The sequence below is a fragment of the Peromyscus californicus genome, unplaced genomic scaffold, assembly GCF_007827085.1.
Source record: "Peromyscus californicus insignis strain IS unplaced genomic scaffold, ASM782708v3 Scaffold_10__1_contigs__length_136768540, whole genome shotgun sequence".
In the NCBI taxonomy this organism is placed as follows: domain Eukaryota; kingdom Metazoa; phylum Chordata; class Mammalia; order Rodentia; family Cricetidae; genus Peromyscus; species Peromyscus californicus.
The window spans coordinates 133,789,833-133,817,082 of NW_026294391.1; positions in this window are offsets into that span (position 1 = coordinate 133,789,833).

Genomic DNA, 27,250 nt, shown 5'->3' on the forward strand with positions numbered 1-27,250 from the left:
CTTAGTTGTCAACTTGACTACATCTGGAGTTAACTAAAACCCAAAAATGACTAGGCATACCTGTGAGGGATTTTTGCTTAATTGGATTAACAGAACCTTTCTCTCTTTGTTTGCTTCCTCCTACCCTCTCAAGTCCATTCCTTCACTGGCATTAGAGCCTACTTCTTCGGGATTCCATCATATATTGAAGACCAGTTAAGACAACCAGCCTTGTGGACTGAACAACTACTGGATTCTTGGACCTTCCAAATACATAGGCAGCCATTGTAGGACTAGCTGGACCACAGCCTGTAAGTCATCCTAATATATATAATATATATAGTTTATTACATATAATACATATAATACATATAATAATATATAATAATATATTGTATATAATTGTTATCTATGTATTATATATAATTATTGCATATAATATTTTAATTGTTGATCCACATTATTTGGATATTGAATCAATATTTAATTATTGATCCAAATAATAAAATATTATACAAATTATTATATATAATATACTATTTATTATATATGACATATTCTGTTACTATAGAGAACACTGACTAATACAGGGAGTCATGTTATGACTTTCAGACCAATTGAAATAAATTATCCAAGTATAGGTGAGGAAAGAGATTAACATTAGATATACCACAGACAGGAAGGGTGGGGAAACAGTTCTGTGGCTCATTCTCTCCAGGCTGAATTTATGGGACAGAAGTTTGAGGGGAAAAGTATTCAGGAAGTGTTTAAAGATGTCTGACTTTACTTTTAGGATTCAGTGAGTAATACATGAGAATAGATTTCATCTAGAGAGAGAATTGGCATTTGTTCCATCAATGTGGTTAAGTAATTAAAAAAGAAGCCAGAAATGGCCTTCCCTGTGGGGATGAGGAAATGCCTGTTCAGAAATTATCTTACTGACTTTTATCTGTTTATGACTTCAGACCCTTATAGAAATCTAGCATATTGTTGGTAGCTGCTTGTGAGACATGATTGTAACCAACTATCTGTGCTTTCTTCTCTTTAAGAAAAAGATGCTGATCCCTGCATTTTCATGTGTCATAAACAGTTGTGGGATTGTAAATGCTTTGAGAGAATATGTGTGCTTCATCACTATTTGAGTTGTCTATAAATTCAAAAAATGCCAAAGTTTGCCTAATATGGTGATATTTTATTTGTACTGAAATGTGATTTTATTTGTATGTTAATAAATAAAGTTGCCTGGGGGTCAGAGCTAATAGCAAGCCATAGCAGAGCTGGGCGTTCCTGGCACACGCCTTTAATCCCAGCACTTGGTAGGCAGAGCTAGGTAGATCTCTGTGTGTTCAAGGATACAGCCAGCATTGGAGACACACACCTTTAATCTCAATACCAACCATAGAAGATCTGGAGGTCTGTACAAACAGTCAGTGATGAGGCGGTCATGTGGTTGGGTTTACAACCAATGAGAAGGCAGAACAGAAAGTCTATATAAAGACAAACACTCAGGAAGTAAGTCTCTCTTTTGGCTGAAGAGGCTAGCTGCAGCAGACGGGTAAGGCTCTTAGCTCTGATCTCTTGGCTTTCTTCTTTGCATTGGTTCTGTGTTTCTTATTTAATAAGACGGTTGGTTACATCTACAGCCTAACTCATGGAAACAGAGGAGAGGGAGGAGGAGGCAGGGGAGGAAAAGAAGCTTTTGTGTTCTTTTTGTAGTGGGGAAGTGTCAGGAATATTTTATAGGCCTAAATAAAATGTAAGTTAGCTTTTTCTGTAAGTCAAGGTCTTGCAATATATAGATCAGGCTAGCCTGAAATTCACTATATAGCCCAGGTTGATTTCAAGCATGTGAATCTTTATGTTTCAGGCTTCTGAGTGCTGGGATTACAGGTGGTTGTGGTACCAGGCCCAGTATGCTGAAGGGTTTAGATGTTAATTTAAGTAAATTGTCTAGTGCTTCCATAAGGCTAATGTGGTAGTTTGAATGAGAATGGCCCCCATGGGCTCATATGTTTGAGTGCTTGGTTCCGAGTTAGTGGATTTTGGGGGAAGGATTAAGAGGTATGGCCTTGTTAGAGGAGGTGTGTCATTGGGGATGGGCTTTGAGGTTTTAAAAGTCCACGATAGGCCTGGTCTCACTCTCTGGCTCTCTCTGTCTGCAACTTGTGAATCAAATGTGAGCCCTCAGCTACTGCTCCAGGGCCATGCCTGCCTGCCTGCTGCCATGTTCTCCACAATGATGGCCAGTGACTCACCCTCTGAAACTGTAAGCGAGACCTCAATAAAATGCTTTCTGTTATACATTGCCTTCGTCATGGTTTTTCATCATAGCAATAGAACATAATTAAGACAGCTAAACATCTAGTGTAGTATCTGTTAGCTACTTCTTAAATTAATCACCAGATGTTAGAGAATTTTGTAAAAATTTTTTAATGCTTATGAGAATATAAACTGGTATGGCAGAATATCAGTGACCTTTGTATATCTTTGATTAAATGTCTGACAGACACTTCAAGGAGGGAGGATTTATTTTAGTTTCAGTGGTGCCAGTCCTTCATGGCAGGAATTGCATGATAGAGTAGGTCATACTATGGTGGGCAGGAATCAGACTGTATTAGTTACTTTTTTCTTCCTATAATAAAATACCATGACCAAGGAAACTTTTAGAAAAAAAAGAGTTTATTTGGGGCTTACAGTTCCAGAGGGTTAGAGCCTATGATGGCAGAGAGGAGGTAGCAGGTGGCAAGCAGATGGAATAGCAACTGAGAGCTCACATCTCAAACCACAAGTAGAAGAAGGAGTGCACTGGAATGGCACAAGTCTTTGAAATCTCAAGGCCTGCCTTATGTGACTTATTTCCTCCAGCAAGGCCATATCTCCTAATCCCCTGACCCAAAGAGCCACCAACTGTTTATCAAGTATTCAAATGCCTGAAATTTAGGGAGGACATCTCTTTCAAACACAACACAGACAAAGGGAATGCAAAAGGAGGCAAGGGAAAGGATATGGCTAGGAGGGACAGGTCTTCAGTTACCTACTCCTTCCAACTAGGCCCCATCTCTTATTCCTCAAAACTTCCCAGTTAATGCTACCATATTATGAATCTGCCATATGGTTAAAATGTCCATTAGGTCAGAGCCTAAAGAATTGTCTGCTGCTCTGCCAGAGGTGCACTGTAGCAATCCCCTAGGCATTTCTCATTCCTGTCAAGTTGACAGTTAAGATTAACCATCTCAGGCAACATCTGGGTAACTGAATATTGGTGAGAAACTGTTGTTAAGTGGGGCACCAGTGGGCTGCACACTGGTGTGGTGATATATTTGTAATCTAAGAAATAAAGCTTGCCTGAAGGTCAGAGGACAGAGCCAGCCACAGAGTTAGTCACAGAGTTAGCCACAGAGGTCAAGCAGTAGTGGCACACACCTTTAATCCTAGCACTCAGGAGGCAGAGGTAGAGATCCATCTGGATTCCTGTGAATTCAAGGCCACAATGGGCTACGTGAGATTAATCCAGTCTAAAAGAGAAACAGAGCCAGGCAGTGGTGGCACACACATTTAATCCAGCACTTGGGATCACACACCTTTAATCCCAGCACTAGGAAGGTTGAAACAGGAAATGATATGGCTGGGCAGAAAAAGGAATATAAGGAGGGAGGAGACAGAAATTCACTCTCTTGCCGAGGCTCTGTCAGTCTGAGGATTTTGTAGAGGTAAGAACTAGTGGCTGGCTGCTCTGCTTCTCCAATCTTTCAGCTTTCACCCTGATATCTGGCTCTGGGTTTTTTATTAAAAGACCATCTAAGATTTGAACAACACACTGGGATCACAGACTCTGAGTTCTCATGCAGTGGCCAAATAACATATTTTCTCTGTTTTTCTAAAAAGCAAGCTATCTTAATCAGTGCTTTCATGATTTTACTGACTTCAGAAAATTGTCACATTTTGAAGAGATTTTTTTTCCTCTGACTTAGCTTGTCATGTCTTCTATAACAGTTTCATTTGAGGATTCTCTTTCTAAATCAGACTTTGGCTATTTTGACTATCAGATTTCTTAGAATTTTTCATAGACTTCTTTAACTCAATGTTCTATTACATTGTTTACTATGTATCATGTGAATACTGTGTGTGTGTGTGTGTTTGTGTGTGTGTGTGTGTGTGTGTGTGTGTGTGTGTGTGTGTGTGTGTGTGTGTGTGTAAATGCACTTATGTAGAGGTCAGAGGAAAGTTTGCTGGAGTTGGTTCTCTCCTTTCACCATGTGGGTCCCAGAGATTGATCTCAGGTCATTAGGCTTGGAGGTAGATGCCTTTACCCAGTAAGTCATCTACTTGACACCTAAGTCAGTGTTGTAAAAGATCCCTTATTTTAGGATTCTAGAATTGTTGAACAAATCTGTAGTCTCCTTGTACTGTATGCTATCCTCCATAGGCAACCCAGTTGGCATTATGAGTACAAATGAACAAAGTAAGGTTTGAATTCAGGCTTATCTGCTCCAATTCCCTCTCCAGGGGCTCAAGAATAGGGGGCAAGTTCAAGACAACAAAGCTACAGACTGCTACTAAAATACACGAGAATGTTGTGTACTTGTTAAGGCATCAATCGGTTGTCACTTCAGCTGGCTCCTGCCACAGGACCTTTGTCTATTTTATTATTTGGCTAGACTACTCTTCTACATATGCACAGATGTCCACTTCTCCTCTGGCTCTTTGATCATAGGCCATGTTCTCAGGAACCTTTGCTGGTTGCCCTTTATAAAGTATAGCAGCTTCCTAGCCCTTGATTCTGCTATTCTGTTAATTCATAGTACTTCCTTTCACCAAAATTTTTAGTTTTGATTTACTTCTTAATGCCCATTTGTCTGTGTCTGTGTGGTGCTAGCTCTGGGAAGCGAATGAACATTTTTGCCTGTTTTTATCACTATTGGATCTCATACATCAGAGAGCTTGAAAGTTTGCAATTCACTTGCTCTTATGTTGCCTGTGGAATGTCCTACCAGAGGATGTGGGTTCAGGGCTTTATTCTAAGAACTATTCCTGTACTTAAGCTTCACCCACCATCTATTCATGTAATTCTAATCTGTGCCTCCACTTCACTTGGCCATTCCTCTGTGCTTCCATTTAAATGACTTTGAAGGCTTAATACCTAGCCTCAGACTCTGTTTCATCTCTTCATTGCAAACCCGTTAGAAGGCATCACCTTCAGAATGTCTGTTAGAAACAAAGTTCGTTTCCCACCCTCAAAACAGTAGCTTAGAACCTCAAGTGTAGTTAAAAGAATTGTAAAATCATCTCTGTGCATGTCTAGTCCCATCAGGAGCAGTTGATGGATGGGAGGTGTCAGTATCCTTGAATTTTCCCTTATTCTATCCATCCAATGCAGACCAATTTCTGCCAACCTTACCTCTCAAATAGTTATAGAATAGAGCCACCTGTTCCTAGACCCACCAGTTTAGAACAGCCACAGGCATGTCAACATAAACTCTTGAAAACCCCAAAGAGGTTTCTTAGGAACCTCTACTTTCTCAACCACACCAATCCTGTCTTCCATCTGACCACAAAACTGAGGATGATGGTTACTCTTCATTGCCAACGTGCCTGGATTTTGAATAATCTAGGAGATGTTTCTATGAGGGTATTACCAGAGAGGTTTAACTGAGGACAGAAGACTCACCCTGAGTGTGGGCCATATCATCCCATGAGCTGGAGTTCTGGAATGAATAAAAAGGGAAACAAGTAGGAAACCAGCTGACCACCAGTATTCATCTCTCTGTATTTCCTGACTGAGGCAATAATGTGACCAGCTGCCTTGTGCCCTCACCTCCATGACTTCTCCATCATAAACTGAATCCCTCTGAACTGTGAGCCAAAATTAACCCTTCTTCCCTTAAGTGGCTCTTTATTCCAATATGAAAAATACTAATCGTGTTGACACATGACTGCTCCAAAGCCTTTCAAACACTTCTTTTGCCTACAGGGCACAACCCTGAAGTCTTGAAGATCACTAAGGTTTGCCATGATCTGGGTTCTCTGAAGCTGTCCCCCGAAGCCCTGTTGCTTCCTGATATCACCATTCTGTCTCATCCCCAAATCTGCATTAGAAGTGTTCTTTGTGTTACTCATTCACTTTGCAGAGCCCTGCTGAGTACCTACTCTGTGACTGGCATCATTTCAGCTGAAGAAAAATGTGAGGATTCCAAGCCGCCACAGAATAAAAGCGTCATCCTTATGTAGCAATGTCACCAGTGCACCTTCAGCACAGAACCAGTAGGTAAGAAGGGGTGGAGTCAAGCAGAGAGTGCTAGGTGATACCATCTCAATATCTCCCCATAGTAACTGCCATGAGAAGTCACCCTTGAAAGATAATTAAGCTAAGAATTTTTTTCCATTTTGTTTGCACAAGCCAATCATGCTGCCTGCTTCATTTTACATATCCTCTATCCCTTCTAGGTAGTTGTGGTACTTTGAATAGGTATGGCCTGCATAGACTCACATGTTTGAATGCTTGGTCCATAGAGAGTGGCACTATTAGGAGGTGTGGCCTTGTTGGAGTAGATGCGGCCTTATTGGAGGAAGTGTGTCAGTATGGGGACAGGCTTTGAGGGCTCATATATGCTTAGGCCATGCCCAGTGCAACAGTCTCTCCCTGCAGCCTGAGGATCAAGACATAGGATTCTTAACTTCTTCTCCAGCACCATGTCTGGTTGCAGGCTACCATGTTTCACCATGATGATAATGGACTAAACTTCAGAACTGTAAGCCACCAAAATTAAATGTTTTCCTTTATAAGAGTTGCCTTGGTCACAGTGTCTCTTCACAGCAATAGAAACCCTAACTAAGACAGTAGTAGTACCTCTTTGGAGTAAGCCATGATGTTTTTTATAGTAAGGAGTTTAGGAGTTGGGAAGAATTCAGAGAATGGATAAGTAGAAAGCAGAACCATTGCTTTGTACACACTCTACATCTGTGTACAGGTATGGCTTGGCAAAGCTTTTAGGACTGCAAACACAGGCCAAGTCTCTTTATATACTCATCCTCACTGCCCTGAGCGCCTCACTGTTTTATGGCTAGAGTGTAAATTGCCTTATATGGCTATCAGAGTAGCCTCCCCCTTAACAAGGCAAAGGACTGTGGCTTTGTGCTTGCTTTGGCTTTCTCAGAGCCTGACACTATCTGGCACATGACAGGATCTCATACAGAAATGCTTGTGGATAAGTAAAAGTTGAACAGGCTATATCACCCATTAGTCTTACATGTACCACCGTGCTGAGCACTAGAATAAGCATTCAGTAAGTAAAGAATGAAGTAGTGGAGTTGAACTGGTTAACTTGTATATATTTCAACTTGATTCCAGTGCAAACAAATTCCAGAAGTAAAGTCTGGGAAGAAAAATAGTGATTATGTAGTCAAGCACCACTCAGCACTCTGGGAGCCTCACTGACCATTCTTGGTCACAATTCCATGCTTTCCAGAACTTATGGGAGATTTCACAGTGCCACTCAGCTAGAGGTGGGCCATATAGGCTGGATGACAGATCTTCCCACTGTTGATTCCCATAGTGGCATTATTCACTGCAGATGATTGATAGTGCAGAGAAGGAGTGAGAATGATGCCCAGTCCCAGAGGAAGTTCTTATAGGCAAAACACTGGACCATACAGAACAACCATCCTAGCAGCTATAAAAAGAAAGGAAGGAAAGACAGCCTCTATATACACTAGACATTTTTTGAATTCATTTTTTGTTCCCCATTGGACTGACTCCCCCCGCCCCCCCGCCCCGTGTGTGTGTGTGTGTGTGTGTGTGTGTGTGTGTGTGTGTGTGTGTGTGTGTGTGTGGTGTCCATGTGTGTAAGTACAGGGGCTCACAGGCATATGTGTGAAAATCAGAAGATTATCTCAGTTGTCAATCCTTGCCTTTCACCTTGTTTGAGACAGAGTCTCTTATCTGCCATTTTGTTTTGCCCACGAGCTTCCAGCTTGCAAGCATGAAAAAGTGGAAGTTCAGATCCCTAGAACATGTATAAATAACCATCCTAGCAGCTACAAAAAGGAAGGACAGCCTCCATTCCTCTAGCCCCTAGGAGTACATTCTATAATCTCCACCCTACCAATATCGAAACTGAGGTGCCAAGAAAAGGAAGGAATGGTGTTCATTGAGACAAAATGCACAATAACTCAAAAGCAAGTATGCAGAGTGATAAGGGATAACTGAGGTTCTCAATTCCATATCAAGAGCTGTCTTATGGGTATCAATTGCAATACTTCCCAAAGTAACTGGGGTGAGGGGGTAACACAAATGTCCATATGGAAGACCAGTAGTATTGTATACATACTGCTCCACTCACAGTCCATACACTCACAGTCCACCACTTGTCTTCATTATGGTCATTTCATAGATGGTGAAGACAAGATGTTAAACAAAAAGGTTAACTAAAGAGCATTGGTCAGTGTCACAAGTCTATTGAGATGGAGTAGGGAGGGTATTGAGTTGGGGTAATGAGTGGGCTTAGGATCAAGGCTCACCAAGTCATACACTCTTGTTGGGCTGCAGCAGCTCTAAAGCCTTCCTGCATACCAGAACAACTTGTAGAGATTCCACATTTCTAAAATGTGCAATCTTGGGGCTGCTGTTCCCAGCTCTCTAACTCCTCTCTGATCATACTATCAACACTGACCCAGCAGGACTGTGTTGCTGAAGGTCTTCCCTTGTCTGTGTATTTTAGGATATCCTTTTTTCCCTATCTGGAATGCCCTTTTCCCTAGTCACCCAAGGGACACCCTCCACATATTCCCACACAAGATAGTCTCCCCATGGTCTATCCTCCCTGGAAACCTTGACATTCTGTTGCTACTGTAGTGGCAATGATCTCCATTTTTTTTGAATACTTAGTTTTGTTTTTATCTAGTCTCTGTGCTGGATTCTTACATTTCCATGGGAAGTGACCTTGTCCTATTTATTGTTTTATGCCCAATAACTAATAGAAGCTTGTAGAAACATTTAATAAATGTTATATTCCTCAATAGCTTGGACTAATTACTGTTTAACTCTGAGCCTTCGGCATTATGTTGTCTCACCCATGCTCCTGACTACTATTCACAAGTCAGCAGTATCATATAGGACATATAGGGCAATGAGTATCCACAAATGCAAAATGCACAGTTACTGATGACAGTTACTGAGAACAGTTCAATATGCACAAAACCTAAGAATAGTGGAATAGCACTGCACTTCTCAAGGGGTTCTGGAAAGCCCTGAGCAGTTCTTGTGCACATTTGAGGGAGGGTCCAGAAAACCAATTATCTCTTCATAGTGAGGCTAAGATTGTTTGCCTTTTACTTTCTCCTTCTTTCTCAAGAGTATGAAGAAATGTTCTGGAGGTTATCCAAGTATCTGGAGGATATCATGGTAGTCTGAAGTCAGAAATGGCAATGAAAATCCATCTATCTTCTCAAACATCAAAGGAATCACAAGAAATGTAAAAGGGGAGCTAGAGAGATGGCTCAGCTAGTCAAGTACTTGCCAGAGAGCTCTGGGTTCAGTTGAGAGAATTTGCCTCAGTGAATAAGGTAAAAAGGGATCAATGAAGACTCCAAATGTCAACCTTGGGCTTCCACAGGAACATTCTACACAAGTCCATACATATGTGAGCACACCAAACATTTATACACATGCAAAAAAATGAAAAAGGGTTCTTCTTACTAAAGCTCATTTTTATATAGTTTCTTTATAAAATATTATTGTTAACATACTTTATTGTCATCTTTCAATGAATATTTTTAAATTTCTCATTTTTTACTTCAATACAGTAAATGTTGTACTGGATTAATACACACACATTCATATGTATGTATACACACACACACACACACACACACACACACATATATATATATATATATATATATATATATATCTCCAACAAAGAAGAATTCTTCAAGGCTCTCAATAATCTATACGATTTCTAAAGGGGGCCGGGTGGTGGTGGCGCACGCCTTTAATCCCAGCACTCAGGAGGCAGAGCCAGGCGGATCTCTGTGAGTTCGAGGCCAGCCTGGGCTACCAAGTGAGCTCCAGGAAAGGCACAAAGCTACACAGAGAAACCCTGTCTCGAAAAACCAAAAAAAAAAAATTTCTAAAGGGGCTGGTCATGCTGGCACATGTCAGTAGGATATTCTGAAAACATCAGGAGTTGGAAGCTATCCTGGGCTACACTTTTAGATCTGGCATAGTGGTGTATGTCTTTAATCCCAGCACTCAGGAAGCAGAAGCAGGTGGATCTCTGTGTGTTCAAGGCCAGACTGGTCTACATAGAGGGTTCCAGGACAACCAGGGCTACAGAGTGAGACCCTGTCTCAATTTAACACCAACAAAAGAAGAACACAAAGGGATTATGAAACCAAAAGTTTTTAGATGTGTTGATTTTGAGAATTGGTAAGTTAATGTTACTTAATTTGATGCTCCAAATTGATATTGGTAGAGCCATTTTTCCTCATAACTCTGATCTTTACTTCTTTACTTGGTTCTCTCTCTCTCTCTCTCTCTCTCTCTCTCTCTCTCTCTCTCTCTCTCTCTCTCTCTCTCTCTCTCTTTCCCACACTTCCAAATTTTCCTCTCCTTATAAGGACACCGATCCTATTGAGTTTATGTGGTGGTATTGTGTTCCCCAAAATATTGTGTACCTTAATAAACTTATCTGGGGTCAGAGACAGAACAGCCACTAGATACAGAGGCTAGAAAATGTTGGCACTCATGCCTTTAATCCTAGCACTCCAGAGGCAGAAATCCCTCTGGATCTCTGTGAGTTCAAGGCCACATTGGAAACAGCCAGGCATGGTTTAATCTTTCTTTAATCCCAGAAATTGAGCCTTTAATCCCAGGGAGTAATGGCAGAAAGCAGAAAGGTATATAAGGCGTGAGGACCAGAAACTAGAGGCTTTTTGCTGGTTAAGCTTTCAGGCATTTGAGTAGCACAGTTCAGCTGAGAGCCATTCGGATGAGAATTCAGAGGCTTCCAGTCTGAGGAAACAGGATCAGCTGAGGAACTGGCGAGGTGAGGTAGCTGTGGCTTGTTCTGCTTCTCTGATCTTCCAGTGTTCACCCCAATAACTGGCCCCGGGTTTGATCTTATTAATAAGAACTTTTTAAGATTCCTGCTACAAGTTTGGACCACCTAAATGACCTCAAAGCAACTCAATAACCATGTTAAAACTGGATCTGTAGATTATACTCTGATGTACTCAGGGTTGATATTCTAACAAACTCCAACTCAACTCATAATAAAGTTAAAGAACTTATAAAGGAAAAAGAAAAGGGAGAGAACTATGGGCTTGAATCGAGGAAGCAGGCTTGAGCTATAGCATGGCAGATTCCTGCCACAGTACACAAAGGGGTCTCCAAACCGTGCAACACACTGCATGATGGATTTGGCTTTTGCTAATACAGAAAAAAAAGGTTTCTGGGCTACATGTTGCTGGATGGAGGCATAAACCCACAGCTTCCCAGACTCAATGGTGAGCATGGATCCCAGAGCTGACGGTAAACATACCTCCACCATGTTGAGAAGCTAAGGTAGGCAGAGTCAGTAGCCAAGGCTACCACTTTGATCCTAGCCATGCTGCAGTTTAAAACAATGGTCAGAAGGTATAGACAATCATAAAAAAGAAATACATAGTTTTAAAATAATAAAATAAAGTCCTTAAAAAGGAGAATAATTTGCACATTGGTTTGTGATGTCCCCAAGCTGCCTCCTAAAAAGGCTAAACACAATGCTGTTGACATGTCCTACCAATGTACAAGACCATGCACATCCCACATCTCTTCCATCTTTTCCAATCTGTTGGAATAAACAAGCAAGAAAAGCTGTATTATTCTGCTTGCCTATCTTTATTCCACATATTTTCCTATTTTTTAAGCTATTTGTATTTCTTCTATGAGTTGTCTATTTCTAAACTGAGGTAATATTTTCTTATTTATTTTTAGTGGTTTATTATATAATATGAATACCAACTGCTGTTATGTATGTACTAAAGTGTTGCTTTCATTTATAAAAAAAAAGGAGAATAAAGTAATATAAAAAATAAGCCATGTAAAGATGGAAATTACACAGAGAGTCTGGATTATATTGTCTTTGGGATTTTTAACTGCAGAAAGACATTTGATTGTAGGGGCTACTCTGTAGCATGAATCTTAAAAGGTCTTATTAATAAAAACAAACCCAGAGCCAGATATTGGGGTGAACACTGAAAGATCAGAGAAACAGAACAGGCCACAGTCAACCTCACCTGACCAATTCCTCAGCTGATCCTCTGAGTCCTCATCTGAATGATCTCAGCTGAACTGCTCCTAAAAGCTAAAAGCTTAACAGACTCTAGTTCCTGGTTTCCACTCCTTGTATACCTTTCTGCTTCCTGCCATCACTTCCTGGGATTAAACGTGTGTGTCACCATGCCTGGCTGTTTCCACTGTGGCTTTGAACTCACAGAGATCCAGATGGATCTCTGCCTCCAGAATGCTAGGATTAAAGGTGTGTGCCACCATTTTCTGGTCTCTATGTCTATCTAGACTCTGTTCTGTTTTCTGACCCCAGATAAGTTTATTAAGGTGCACAATATACTGGGGGACACAATATCACTACACTACTCAGTTAAACCAATATGTATATTTTAAAGGCAACTTGACTTCAAAATTCATGTCTAAGGATAAGTTGCTTTGGAGAAGAGGTTCTGCTTTTGTTTCCACAGAAGATGAGAACCTATGGATTGCTTCTAGGTTAACATGGTTTGATCAACAAAGACCCCCTGAAAGGTTGATACAGCCTCACACACTACTACAACCAAGATTTAACTCTTAATTTTCTCAGGATCCCCAAAAGATTGCCAGCTCCCCCAATCAGCAGGAAGTAGTATGAAAAGCTATGCCCAAATTCCCAAAATATTGTTTGTAAATGTTTATTTTTATCTAAAGGGGTTGGTTATAAATGCAATCTCTTTCTAAAGAAGAAAAGGGGATATAGCTATGATAGGATGAAAAGCAACAACTTGTTTGAAATACTTTCATTGGTATGGATTTTAGTTTATTGATACAAATTTAAAGGTAATTTTATTATACTGTATGTATATTTCTACTCTTGTTTAAGGCATTATGTTTATGTAACTCATTTAAAATTGTAATGTATTACTAAGAAATACAGATTAATAATCATCGATGATAATCAAACTTATAGTCATGTTAGTTAAGGTTTCTAGATATACATAGACATATTTCAATTAGGTAGGTAATCTTTAAACACTTCAAAGACCTACAGAATATGGCATTTAAATTGTTTTAAAAACTTAGACTTTTCTGGAAGTGAGACATGTCTGCTCCTGGCAGTACCAATTTACTTTAAAAAGGAAGATGGGCATCGAAGACACGCCATATGGAGTTTATCTTCTTCTTGGCAAAACTGACCATTTGGTCAAGAAACTGTTCTTCTCTGGACTGCTTGACATTATGTTGTATAGACTGGACATTTCAGTGAGAAAGTGACCACTGAACTTTGCCAAAACAAGGCGAGATGGTCCTTCAGGTTCCTGCTTCACAGAAGATACTGCCAGACATTCTGCAGGACACAGAAGAAAGTGATTGATGAACCTTACTAATAGGTGAAACAATCCTTCAAATTTCCTGCTTCATTAAAAAGTCTGTAGGCTGAAGATGGATGCCTCAATGTTGCAGAGGAACTTTGGGTGACTGTCCAGGCAACCAGATGTCTCTTATCATTTCCAGAGTTTTGGAAGTTGCTCACAATGCACTTCCTGTTTACTTAGATAATATTATATCCTTCTGGGGGTCTTTGATGGAGTTGAAGACTAGATAGTTATAATTATAATTTTCCTTGGTTATGGTAAAATAAAAATTAGATATAAAACTTTAGACTCACTAATATAGGATAGATGATAGAATATTTTTTTTAATTTTACCAAATATAAATAGACTAGATATTGTAACTGTAATTCTTGCTTGATAACTTGTTGGTGGAAGTTTCTGTTCCACCAAACTGTTTTGTTATATATAATTTTACTATGTTAAAGTTAAAACCTTCCTTTTTGATTAGACAGAAAAGGGGAAGTGCTGTGGCATGTCTTTCTGTATGCCATGAATATATGTTGTTCCCATTGGTTAATAAATAAGCTGTTTTGGCCTATGGCAAGGCAGCTTAGAGGCAGGCAGGAAATCCAAACAAAGATAGAGAAAAGAGAAAGGCAGGATGGGGGAGGCACCAGCCCTCCACCCAAGGAGCAACAAGATGCCAGCAGACTGGTAATGCCATGGCCACGTGGCAACATACAGATTAATAGAAATGGGTTAATTTAAGATGAAAGAGCTAGCTAGCAAGAAGCCTGAGCCATAGGCCATACAGTTTATAATTAATATAAGCCTCTGAGTGATTATTTTATAAGAAGCTGCAAGAGCTTGGGTGGGAGAGATTCATCTGGTCCAGTCTGTGGGGCTAGGCAGGACTGAGAAACTTCCCTCTACAAACCTCCATTACATCTGACAAATCCCTTTTGCCACACAGCTTCACAGGCATGGCTGTAATATCAGGCCATGCTATGTCTCTGGAAAATCTGTATCTGGAGACTATATATTCCATCAGCAAAGGGTTATTTATAGTGATATTTTATTTGTACTGAAATGTGGTTTGTATGTTAATAAATAAAGTTGCTCGGGGGTCAGAGCTAATAGCAAGCCTTAGCAGAAGCTGGGTGGTGGTAGTGTATGCCTTTAATCCCAGCTCTTGGGAGGCAGAGCTAAGCGGATCTCTGTGTGTTCAGGGATACAGCCAGCATGGAGACACACACCTTTAATCTCAATACCAACCATAGAGGACCTGGAGGTCTGTACAGACAGGCAATGACTAGAAGGTCATGTGGTTGGGTTTACAACCAATGAGAAGGCAGAACAGAAACTGCTGTGGGATGGTCTGTATGTCAAGTGTGTTGCTGATTGGTCAATAACTAAATCACTGATTGGCCAGTGGCCAGGCAGGAAGTATAGGCAGGACAAGGAGGAGAATAAAGCTGGGAAGTGGAAGGCTGAGTCAGAGAGACACTGACAGCCGCCACGATGACAAGCAGCATTGTGAAGATGCTGGTAAGCCACAAGCCACGTGCCAAGGTATAGATTTATAGAAATGGATTAATTTAAGCTGTAAGAACAGTTAGCAAGAAGCCTACCACGGCCATACAGTTTGTAAGCAATATAAGTCTCTGTGTTTACTTGGTTGGGTCTGAGTGGCTGTGGGACTGGCAGGTGAGAGAGATTTGCCCTGACCATGGGCCAGGCAGGAAAACTCTAGCTACAAGAAACACTATAAAAAGACAGACTCACAGGAAATAGCTCTCTTTTCAGAGAGGTAGGACCACCATGACAGTTAAGGGTAAGGTTTTTAGTTCTTATCCATTGCTCTGATCTCTTGGCTTTCATCTCTGTATTGGCTCTGTGTTTCTTATTTAATAAGACGGTTGGTTATATCTACAGTTATTCTCTGCTCTATTCTCAAAAACTCTTACCCCTTCTAAATTGCTTCCTAGCTGCTCTCAGCTTATGATTGCAGTGGTTCCCTTAGCAACAGCTGGAGCTGGCAACCTCCTTTCTGATGCAGACTACTCTAGCATACTTTTCCACTGAATAAGCATCCACAGCAAATTTAAAGACAGCCCCCTCACCTGCTGTACAAAATCCTTCACTCTTGTTTGTCTGTGTACATTTCCAGCCTGGTGCCTCATTGTCATGCTCTCTCTTTGCTCTTTGCACCTCAGGCTTCTCTGCCTGCATGCTGATTCCAGTACTGGAGACATTTTTGTTTCCTCTCCTCCTCCACACTTTCAGGCTGGGTGAATCTCTGTTCTGACCAACCTCAAAACAGTCTTCTCAATGACCCTTTGAGTCCTCTAAACTTAGTATTGTGCCATTAGTGTTGCTCTCAGTCTTGTCTAGTGCCCATCCTGACCTATGATGGTTAGTTTTGTGTTCATTTGAAACAAGCTAGAGTCATCTGGGAAGAATGAACCTGAATTGCAAAATGCCACCATCAAATTGACCTGTAGGAAAGTCTTTTGGGGGCATTTTATTAATTAATGTTTGATGTGGGACAGCTCAGCCCACTGTGAGAGGTGCCACACTGAGCAGGTGGTCCTGGGTTGTATTTAAAAAGAGAGCTAAGTGAGTCAAAAAGTAAGCCAGTAAGCAGCAGTCCTCCATGGCCTCTGCCTTAGTTCCTGCCTCCAGGTTCTTCCATTTAGTTCCTGCCCTAACTTCCCATCGTGATAGACTATAACTTATAGGCCAAATAAATCCTTTCCTCCCCAAGTGTGTTTTACCACAGCTACAGAAAGCAAACTAATACACTGCCCTAGGCAGAGTCCATGCACTCTAAAGGACCTTATACATGCCCCACCAAAGGGCACAGCAAGCACAAATGTGCACAGAGGGAAGACCCAGCAGGCAATGAAAGCTAAGCAAGGGCCATTGGACAGCTATTCAAATCCTAAAACAGAGCTTAGGCTGCAGAGCCTCCATGGGAGCTATAAAGCTAGAGCTCTAGGAAAGGGAGGAGCCATAGGAGGATCATAGGCATATGCTGGGGACTGCCACCCAACAAGGGTGAGGGCCTTCAATAGCAGGTGAAGGTTGGCTTTGGGCCCAGGAAACATCATCCTTAGAATACCACGTGAAGCTAAGGATAGGGCTTCTTATAGCAGATACTTGCTATTGGCTGAGGGTGGGAGGTGTGTGGTGGGACATCACTGCCTGACAGGGTCACATGGACATGGAAGTCACCTGGAGAGGTTGTTCTGCTACTGTGTGAGACATTCCCCAGATACTTGTCCAAAAGATAACCCTGAGAACTCTGGGTGGATATGGTCAGATACATACTGAGCCAAGGTCAAACTCCACTGACCCCTCATGGGGCAGAGGTGTTTTTGTCTTCTTGTACAGCTTCATCTCACCTCTTCTCTATACACCCTGGGCCCTCTTCCTGACAATACTATGTGGGGCTTCCTTTCACTTCTTCCTCATCCTCCACTGGGGAGCTGGATTCATGGGGAGTGAGTCTTTATGACACAGAATGCAGGCTGAGGATATCATGGGGTGCCCCAAGGTCAGGTATGCAGAGATTAGGACCCTCTGAATGGTGAGATTTCAGGAATAGGAATCAGGACAGCTGAGCTGAACAGATCTGATCTCCACTTAATGTGGTGGTATTTTATATTAATAAATAAAGTTGCCTGGGGTCAGAGCTATTAGAGCCATAGCAAGTGCGTGGCAGTGGTGGCATATGCCTTTAAGGACCTGGAGGGCGGTACATACAGGCAGTGATGAGGCAGTCACATGATTGGGTTTACAACCAATCAGAAGCCAGAACAAGGAGATAGAGAGACAGACACACAGGAAGGAGGGCTCCTCTTTCGGAGAGCTCTCTTGGCTGAGGAGGATCCCTGAATCAGGAAGGGTGAGGCTCTTGGCTCTGACCTCTTGGCTTTCTTCTCTGAATCGGCTCTGTGTTCTTGTCTGATAAAACCGTTGGCTATATCTATACTGAATTACATCTACAACTTCCCTCTTTAACTCCATTTTCAGCAAAAGCCAGACATCTTAATTGTTATTCAGTGTTAAAGGGTATGCCACACATGAGCCCAGCCTCCCATCTGAGAACAGGCCAGTGGGTAGAGACATAGTATCCACAAGACATTATACAGTGTGAGTGCCTGGGAGAGAACAGAAAGAAGCCCAACTATGGTCAGCACAGCTCTGATCACCAGCCATGCCCAGGAGCAGTTGTAAGGCAAGAACAGTACATGGGCTATGTAAGCTGGACCACAGGAACAAAGCTACTGGCTTAGCTTAGGGCACTAAGATATGGCAGCAAAAAGTGGAGAGTTCATGGCTATCATGACTCTACACTGTCACAGGGAGTCACCATAAGCTTGTGGCTTGTACCTTCCAGACTGTTTCTTAGAGTCTTCAAAAACACACTGATGTTAATTGGGGGCTCCCCTGATTCAGAAGCAACAGTCATTATCAAGAGAGAGCTCAGCACTGTTGGCCATGTGCTCAGTGTCCTCCAGCTGTCTTTCTGGGTTTGTCACCCTCAACCAAGTGCTACATGTCCCTAAACTGTGATTCTAGAGGTTAGTACCATTAGCATGCCTCCCATAACTGGGCTGTTTTTCTAAGACATGGGCCGTGGGGCCTGATGTCATAATGAGCTGTATACACCAGTTAAGATTTGAAACTTTCTGTGCCTAGAGCCCTTTACTGAAGAGGAGTGTGATGCTTCCCACCTTCCTTCACAAGAACTCCTCTGAGGGCTTGTCTTGGGGCTACTGTGGTAGCTTGAATGTAATTAGCCCCCATAATATCATAGGGAGTGGCACTATTAGGAGGTGTGGTTTTGTTGGAGGAAGTGTGTCATTGTGGAGGCAGGCTTTGAGGTTTCCTATGCTCAGGATACTGCCCAGTGTCTCAGTCAAATTCCTGTTGCCTGCAAGATGTATGACTCTCAGCTACTCTTTCAGCACCACATCTGCCTGCACAATGACATGCTCCCCGCCATGGTGATAATGGACTGAACTTCTGAAACTATAAGCAAGCCACCTCCATTAGATTTTTTCCCTTTAAGAGTTGTTATGGTCATGGTGTCTCTTCACAGCAATAGAAACCCTAATTAAGACAGCTACTATTTCTGTGATGAAACACCATTACCAAAAAGCAAGTTGGGGAGGAAAGGGCTTATTTGGCTTGCACTTCCACAGCACTGTTTATCACTGAAGGAAGTCAGGACAGGAACTCAAACAGAGCAAGAACCTGGAGGCAGGTACTGAAGCTAGAGGCCTTAGAGGGGTGCTGCTTGCTGGTTTGCTCCCCATGGCTTTCTCAGCCTGCTTTCTTATAGAACCCAGGACCACCTACCCAGGGATGGCATCACCCACAGTAGGCTAGGCCCTCCTGCATCAATCACCAATTAAGAAAATATCCTATACAGACTTGCTCGAAGCCTGATCTTATAGAGGCATTTTCTTAATTGAGGCTCTGTCCTCTCAGATTGTGTCAAGTTGACATAAAACTAGCCAACACAGGGCTGGAGGGCATGAAGATGCCTCCATCATTCACTCCCATGCCTTGCCTGAATCAGTATTTGGATGTGGAAGATCTTGAGTAGGAGTTTACTATTCCCAGGCTCCAAACCCTTCTTCATATTTGGTATAGAGACTAGTTGTTATGGATCTCAGAATCAGGTATCTGCTGTCTTTTGGGGCCAGGAATCATGCTTTCAGACTGACATAGGGAACTCTGATCAATATGTGGGGTACCCATGGAAAGCAAGACCATGGGCAGTGCTATGGAAGGCACAGGGTGGAGAGCCAGGTGAGTGTGTGCTAGGATGATCAACTTGTGCAGGGACTGTGGAGGCCCACAAAGGTTTCCTAGTGAGATCTGAGCTTGCTTTACCCAGCAGGGCTGCATTAGAGGATTGCTTGACCATGTGCATGGTTACTAGGTGATTGGAAGGGTCTACACTTGGCTAAGCTAGGGGGACATCTTTTGTTCCACCCCTTGGCATTCCTTTAAAAGGCCCTTTAGAAGAGACAGGAGGGGCCAGTGGATATGATCCAGGTCCTCCCAAGGCTATCCTGTGTTTCTATCAGTTTCTCTCCCCTCTATCCTTCTATCTAAATCTCTTATCTCTCACTCCTCAAGAGTACCCTGGGGAAAAAGGTGGGAGCCAGTATCTCAGCTGGGCTCCCACAAGGGACAAGTAGATCTAGGACACTGAGAAGGTCAGGTCTCTGTAGATGTAACCGACCATCTTATTAAATAAGAAACACAGAAACAATGAAAAGAAGAAAGCTAAGAGATCAGAGCTAAGGGCCTTACCCGCCTGCTGCAGCTAGCCTCTTCAGCCAAGAGAGCTCTCCGAAAGAGACCTACTTCCTGTCTGTCTTTATATAGACTTTCTGTTCTGCCTTCTCATTGGTTGTAAACCCAACCACGTGACTGCCTCATCACTGCCTGTCTGTACAGACCTCCAGACACACATTGGAGCGTGTGTCTCCAATGCTGGCTGTATCCTTGAACACACAGAGATCTACCTAGCTCTGCCTACCAAGTGCTGAGATTAAAGGCGTGCGCCACGAACACCCAGCTCTGCTATGGCTTGCTATTAGCTCTGACACCCGGGCAACTTTATTTATTAACATACAATTAAAATCACATTTCAGTACAATTAAAATATCACCATATTTCCCCTTTTCTATTTTAATAAAAAGAAAAAAGGAACAAGGTTATAACTAACGTAAGAAAAATTATATACAAAAGTACAATAACTATATACAATATATACAAGTAATAAATACCCAAACAATGTCTAATCCATTTGTATTTGACAAATTCATAGAAAATAATTCCATTATCTATCCTGTTTTGGTTAGTCCAAAATGTACCTAATTCACTTTCCATCCTAACTAGTCTTCAACTATAACTAACTAACCTTCAACTATAACTAACTAATATTCAACTCCCTCAGAGACCCAAGAAGGAAAATAATATTACCTAACAAAAATAAAAACAGGAAGTGCATGCAAGCAACTTTCAAAAAATTTGTGAGTTGACAGAAACAGCCAGCTGCCTGCACAGTCACCTGAGGTTTCTCCGCAGTGTTGGGGCATCATCTTCAACCTATAGGCTTAGCATATCTGACAGACTCATTTGTGAAGTAGGATGTACACAAGGTCAACAGTTCAACCTCACATTGGGTGAGAGCAGTCCATGTACCAGAAACACCTGAATTCCACTAGTGTCATGTCATGATTCAGGATTTTAAATTCTGGAAATTGTTGATAGTTTACTTAATTCAGCTGTCCATTCTTCTTGGCTGTGTATATATGGCTTCATCTCAGCATCCCGTTCTTCTCCACATCCCTCTATTAAATACCAGTCTACTATTGAGAGGCGTGGGCTTAGTTACTCTTCAAGAATAACTGTTTCAGCTGCTGTTCCATTGCACATCAGAAGCCATCGGCCCACTGCCTGTTCAGCTGCCTTCGAAGAAAAGGGCACTGTACCTTTTCCGAATTGCAAAGGGCACTTCAGGAATGGTGCCATATTGTCCTGGCCTCAGAAGATGCCTTTTGATAAAGCCATAACCATACTTGTTTTGGCAAGAATCGGTAGTCCTTTGTTTCGTGTCCTGTCTGTCCTGTTTGTCAGCAGTTGATTCAAGGTTACTTTCTTGTCCAGTGGCTAACTTTTGCCACAGTGAAAGTCAACTCCATATGCAGTTTCTTCAATGCCCATATTTTCTCTGAAGTAGATTGGTACTGCCAGGAGCCGACATGTCTCATAGACATAACAAAAAAAGAAAAATTTTCTAAGTTATTAAAACATTTTAAATGTCATATTCTGTAGATCTCTGAAGGATTTGAAGAAGACCTGTCTAAAATATATCTGCTCAAATTTTAAAACATATCTAATACGACTACAAGTTCTATTGTAATGTCTAACTACTAACTTTCATTTCTTTATATCCTAATAGTTGGTAATAATAACATTCAAGGATCAAAAAATTGCATTACATTGTTAAATGTATAAGTACAATTAGAAATATACATATAGCATTTTCTAACAATATCAATTTCAATATATATAATTTGTATACAATATTAAACAATCCAATCCAATGTAAAGTATTTAAAACTAGTTATTGTCTTTTTTTAAAACAAGAACCTTAAATCTAATCTCCTTTGCTTAGCCTTTTTCCTAAACCTTGACAACAACTTGTAACCACCCCCCCCCAAACAATGAAAATTACCCCAGACCCAAAACCCATTAAAAAGACCAAAAAACCACCCACCCCACACCACCTCTTTGGGAATGTGGGCGTCGTATTCTTAAAATTGCTTCCTGCTGGGTATGGGTGAAGTCATCTTTATCCTGAAAGAAAAATTTTAGGTTAATTTTCAAATTCTAAGAAAGGTAACTATATCCTTCATTATCCAGTCTGTGTATAATGCCAAAGTTCAGGGTTTATCTCAAGTCCTTATTCAAGTAGGATCAAAGTCTGGATCATCAAGTCTCAAAGACTGGATCATCTCAGCTAGCCCTATCAAAATTGTTCTGAGCACTTTGTAGTCCAAAGCTGATCTGTAGATGATGTTTGTCAGCTTAGTGATATTATTATTGTTTACCTGGAATTGTTGTTGTTGTGGGGCCCCATCTTCTTCCTGGAGACTTCAGTTGATGTTAGGCCTGGCCGTGATTTTCTGCAGAAAACTGATAAGAGACTCGAACACAAAGACATATATATTCAGCTAATTGAAGTCTTTTTTCTTTCTAGAATTAGTTAGTACTCTATATGACCATTCACATCTTAACAAAGTTTAAAATGTATATATATCTATATATCTATATATATTAGTCTTGTGAATTTTGATATAAAATGTATACTTCAAGAAAAGTTTAAAGAATCAGAATAGAATAAAAGAGTTGAGATTAGTAATAGAATAGTCCCTTAAGAGGCAGCTATCCTCTTCAGCCAAGAGACCTCTCCAAAAGGTCTGTTTGTCTTTATATAGATTTTCTGTTCTGCCTTCTCATTGGTTGTAAACCCAACCACGTGACTGCCTCATCACTGCCTGTCTGTACAGACCTCCAGACACACATTGGAGCGTGTGTCTCCAATGCTGGCTGTATCCTTGAACACACAGAGATCTACCTAGCTCTGCCTACCAAGTGCTGGGATTAAAGGCGTGTGCCACCAACGCCTGGCTCTGCTATGGATTGCTATTAGCTCTGACCCCCAGGCAACTTTATTTATTAACATACAATTAAAATCACATTTCAGTACAAATAAAATACCACCATAGGTCCCAGTCTTAAGCATCATAATGTGCCCTAAGAGCATGGCCACAGGTCCCTAGGGTAATATGAGTTTACCACAAAGCTTGCAGCAGAGTAATCTGTGACTTGCACTGATCATCAAGGCAGGAAAGTAGTCTGCCTCAGGACTGCAAAGTGGCTGGCAGGCACCTGGCCTTCTGTCTTGGCCCATACCACTCTGAAGTGAAGGAGTCAGGGCATTGGGGGAGTTCCTCTAGGAACAGGCCAAGGGCAAAGGAGAAAGACCATTTGTCCTTTCTGAATTCTCTGCTCTGCAGGAGAGAACTGGGGTCTGGGAATGGGGTAGCCACCAGGGGCCTGCTGATTCCTGGTAACCATGGAGGAAACATACAAAATCAATCTCTCTCTCTCTCTCTCTCTCTCTCTCTCTCTCCCTCCCTCCCTCCCTCCCTCCCTCCCTCCGTCCGTCCCTCCCTCAAATTCAAGACACATTTTGACTCTACACAGTCTCAGTCTCACACTGTCACACATATTCAATTCAAGCTCACCTTTAGTGACACACACTCATGTTCAATGTATTCTGAGAGACATACATGCTCCTAACATTCAAAAACACACTCTTTCACAGTCAATGACAGTGACCCCATTCAATAGCAATACTCATACATTCATTCACTGTCAGGAATGCATACAGACACACACACACACACACACACACACACACACACACACACACACACTCCTCCACTCAGACCAAGGGATAGGCTGAGTGCTATGATAGGCTGAGATGAGCTATCCCTGCTTACCCTTTTTTGTTGTTTTGCCATCCAATTCTGTGGGGGTGCTTTCAGAGGAATCAGTTGTTCACTCTCTGTCCCATGAGCAGCACCCAGTTTATCTAGTCCCTAAACATCCTTCAGTGAAGAGACTTGAGTTGGGCTCTGCTTACTAGTAGAAGTAGACTGTTGCTAGAGTTTTCCTGCCTGGCCCACAGTCAGGACAAATCTCTCTCACCCGCCAGTCCCAAGCCACTCAAACCCGATCAAGTAAACACAGACACTTATATTGGTTTCAAACTATATGGCCGTGGCAGGCTTCTTGTTAACTGTTCTTACAGCTTAAATTAATCTATTTCTATTAATCTATACCTTGCCACGTGGCTTGTGGCTTACCAGTACTTTACATCTTCCTTGTCCTGATGGCGGCTGGCAGTGTCTCCTCCACCCAGCTTCCTGTTCTCTCAATTCTCCTCTCTGTTAGTCCCGCCTATACTTCCTGCCTGGCCACTGGCCAATCAGTGATTTATTTATTGACCAATCAGCAACACATTTGACATACAGACCATCCCACAGCAGTAGACTAAACAGGATTAGTAGACAAACACCACCCCTGAGTCTTACATAGCTTCTGAAGGTAAGTCCTATTGCATGCGCTAATCCTTGTAGACTCCCCTCTTCACCATGTTTTCTAGGTAGATGCCCTCTGCCACAATACTCACTACACTGTCGAGGATCCTGAGGCCTGCCTGGATACTGTCTTGCACTCTCCCTTTTACACATAACTTCCTTATTCCTGCCCCCCAATCTCTGGAAAACCATGTAACCAGTATATCCCACAGCATGAGCATCTACCCAAGGGACTGCCGTAGCTGTTCGTTGGCCAATGTTTACCCAGCCACTGCTGCCACTCCACTTTACCCCAACAGTGGTGGGATGCAGTTGCTTTTCTCTTGGCTGTAGCAAAATACATGACAAAATCAACTTAAGAAAGGAAGAGCAGATTTTGGCTCACAGTTTGACGGTATAGTCCACCATGGTGAAAATAATTGTGGCAGGACTGTGAGGCAGGTGATCAAATCGCATTTGAGTCAGGAAGTGGGAAGCAGTGAATGTTCACTTATTGTCATTCAGTCCAGTACCCCAGTATATAGAATGGTGCCACCCACATTCAATGTGTGTCTTCCTTCCTCAATTAATCCAATAGAGACATGCTCAGAGTCTTGTCTCCTAGGCTAGTCTAGATCTTGTCAAGTTGACAACATTAACCATCACATTACCACAGGCTGGAATTACAGTCCCATCACAAGATGAGCATCAACTGATCTTTTGTCATCCTCTATCCTCCCCTCCAGCTACTAGGGCTGTACTCATGATTTCTGGGTAGGACCCACTCAGGTAACAATGTTTGCATTTGCAGGAGAATAAGTGGCAGGAGCTGACTTAAGTTCACATTAAGAAGCAAACAAGAGCTCAAACTGTGTGGGAAAGAATCAAGCAGAGCCTTGGCATGGGGCAGAACCTTGGGCCCAACTACCTCTCTGCATGGAGGAATTAGCCAAGGACTGACCTCCTCTCAGTCTCCCCAGAACTCAGGAGAGAAGGAGAAAGAGAAGCTGAGCCTTCTGAACCTACTTTTGCAGAGATTATGGGTAACTTGCCTCCCAAGCCTCATTCTTATATCCTGATTCCTTTAACACAGGTATAGCATGTCATTGGCATGGTCCAGCCAGCTCTCAAAAGACTGACCCCCACAGCCAGGCTCTTCCATCCCTGAGAAGTGTCTCAGTTCCTGGTAGGCCATGTTTTCCAGGATGGGCTGCAGGGCTTGGCTCCACTGCTGGGTCCAGGCTCCAGCCCCATGTGCCCCTCCTGCCACATCAAAGGCCCCTTCCTCACCTGAACCTCCTGCCTCACCTGCGGCTCCTGCCAATCCCACAGCTCCTATAATGCCTGCAACTCCCATGTCACCTGCAGCTCCCTCCTCATCTGACATTCTTGCCTCACCTACAGCTCCTGCTTCATCCTCACCTAGAGCTCCTGCTTCACCCACAGCCCCTCCACCATCCACAGATCCTTCATCCCCTGCAGACCCCTCATCACTCCCAGACCCTTCATCACCCACAGACTCCTCATCACCTGCAGACCCATCATCACCTGCAGACCCATCATCACCTGCTCCTGCCTCTAAAACGCCTCCTTCTCCTGCAGCTCCTACCTCACCTGCAGCTCCTACCCAACCCACAGCTCCTGTAACACCTGCAACCCCCATGTCACCTCCAGCTCCTTCCTCATCAGACATTCTTGCAGCCCCTGCCTCAGCTACATCATCTTCCTCATTGACAGCCCCCTCATCTGACAGTCTTGCTTCATCTATTACTCCTGCCTCATATATAACTCCTCCCTCATCCTCTGCTCCTTCCTGGTCTGACGCTCTTGCCTCAGCTGCAGCTTCTTCCTCGGCTGCTCTTCCTGCCTCACCTGCTCCTCCTTCCTCACCCTCTGTCTCTTCCTCGTCTGACACTCTTGCCTCAGCTGCAGCTCCTTCCTCCTGTAGAAAGGAGGCAGGGGGAGCTGCACCTGCTCCTCCTTCCTCACCCTCTGCTCCTTCCTCATCTGACACTCTTGCCTCATCCTCAGCGCCTTCCTCAGCTGCTCCTCCTGCCTCACCCACAGTCCCTGTCTCATCTACATCTCCTTCCTCAACTGCAGCCCCTGATGTACCTGAAGCCCCTGCCCCACCTGAAGCCCCTTGCAAAGCTTGCCCATGAGCCTGTGCAGGGAAATTGAATGTACCCTGTAACTCGATATCAGGGACCTGAGGCAGGAAGATCACAGTCCAGGGCCCCCTATCACTTGGTATTTGTCGGGGGATCAAACTTTGGTTCAAATTGTCAGCGAATTCAACCAAAGCGACCTTTGCCCCAATCTCCTTTCTGAAGACCTTGCCAAGCACTCGGTACCTGCCCAGGGGCCTGAGGGCAGCCTGCACAGCCTCCTGGAATTCTTCTTCCTCACAATCATCAGGGATGCCCAGGATAAGCAGTGAACGCTGGGCATTGACACCCATCCACCCACACCAGTCCTGAAGAATCGCCAGTGCCATAGCAGTGGACTTGGAAGGGAACATGACCAGACAGGGATGTGTGCTGACTGTAGCAGCCCCTCTTTAGCCTGTGAATGGAAAAGACAGAAAGGTATGTTGGTTTCAGGCAATCCAAGCCCCACCAAACATACAGCTGGTATCCTGTGGTCCTCTCACCCAATTATTATAGCAGCAAGGGGCCCCTCTCTCTTTTCCAGCATGGATACTGTCTTCTCCTACTCGCCCCTCTTGTGGATAATAAGCATGGATCTGGATCCCTCTTCCTCTTGGGCTGATGTCCCTGCACTACCAGACAGCAAGTGTAAATGTACTTCTTCCTCCCACCATCATCTGCAACCTTGCAATCAGGTGTCCTTTCTAACAACCCTCTGTACCCCAAGTCCAGAATCCTTCCATAGCCAGCTCTCTAAAAGCTCTTGTCTTCTCTCTCCCAGAGCAGGATCTTTACTATCATTTCCACAACCTGAGTATGCTCATTCACACCTTTTCACCCAGTCTAGAGTACCCTAG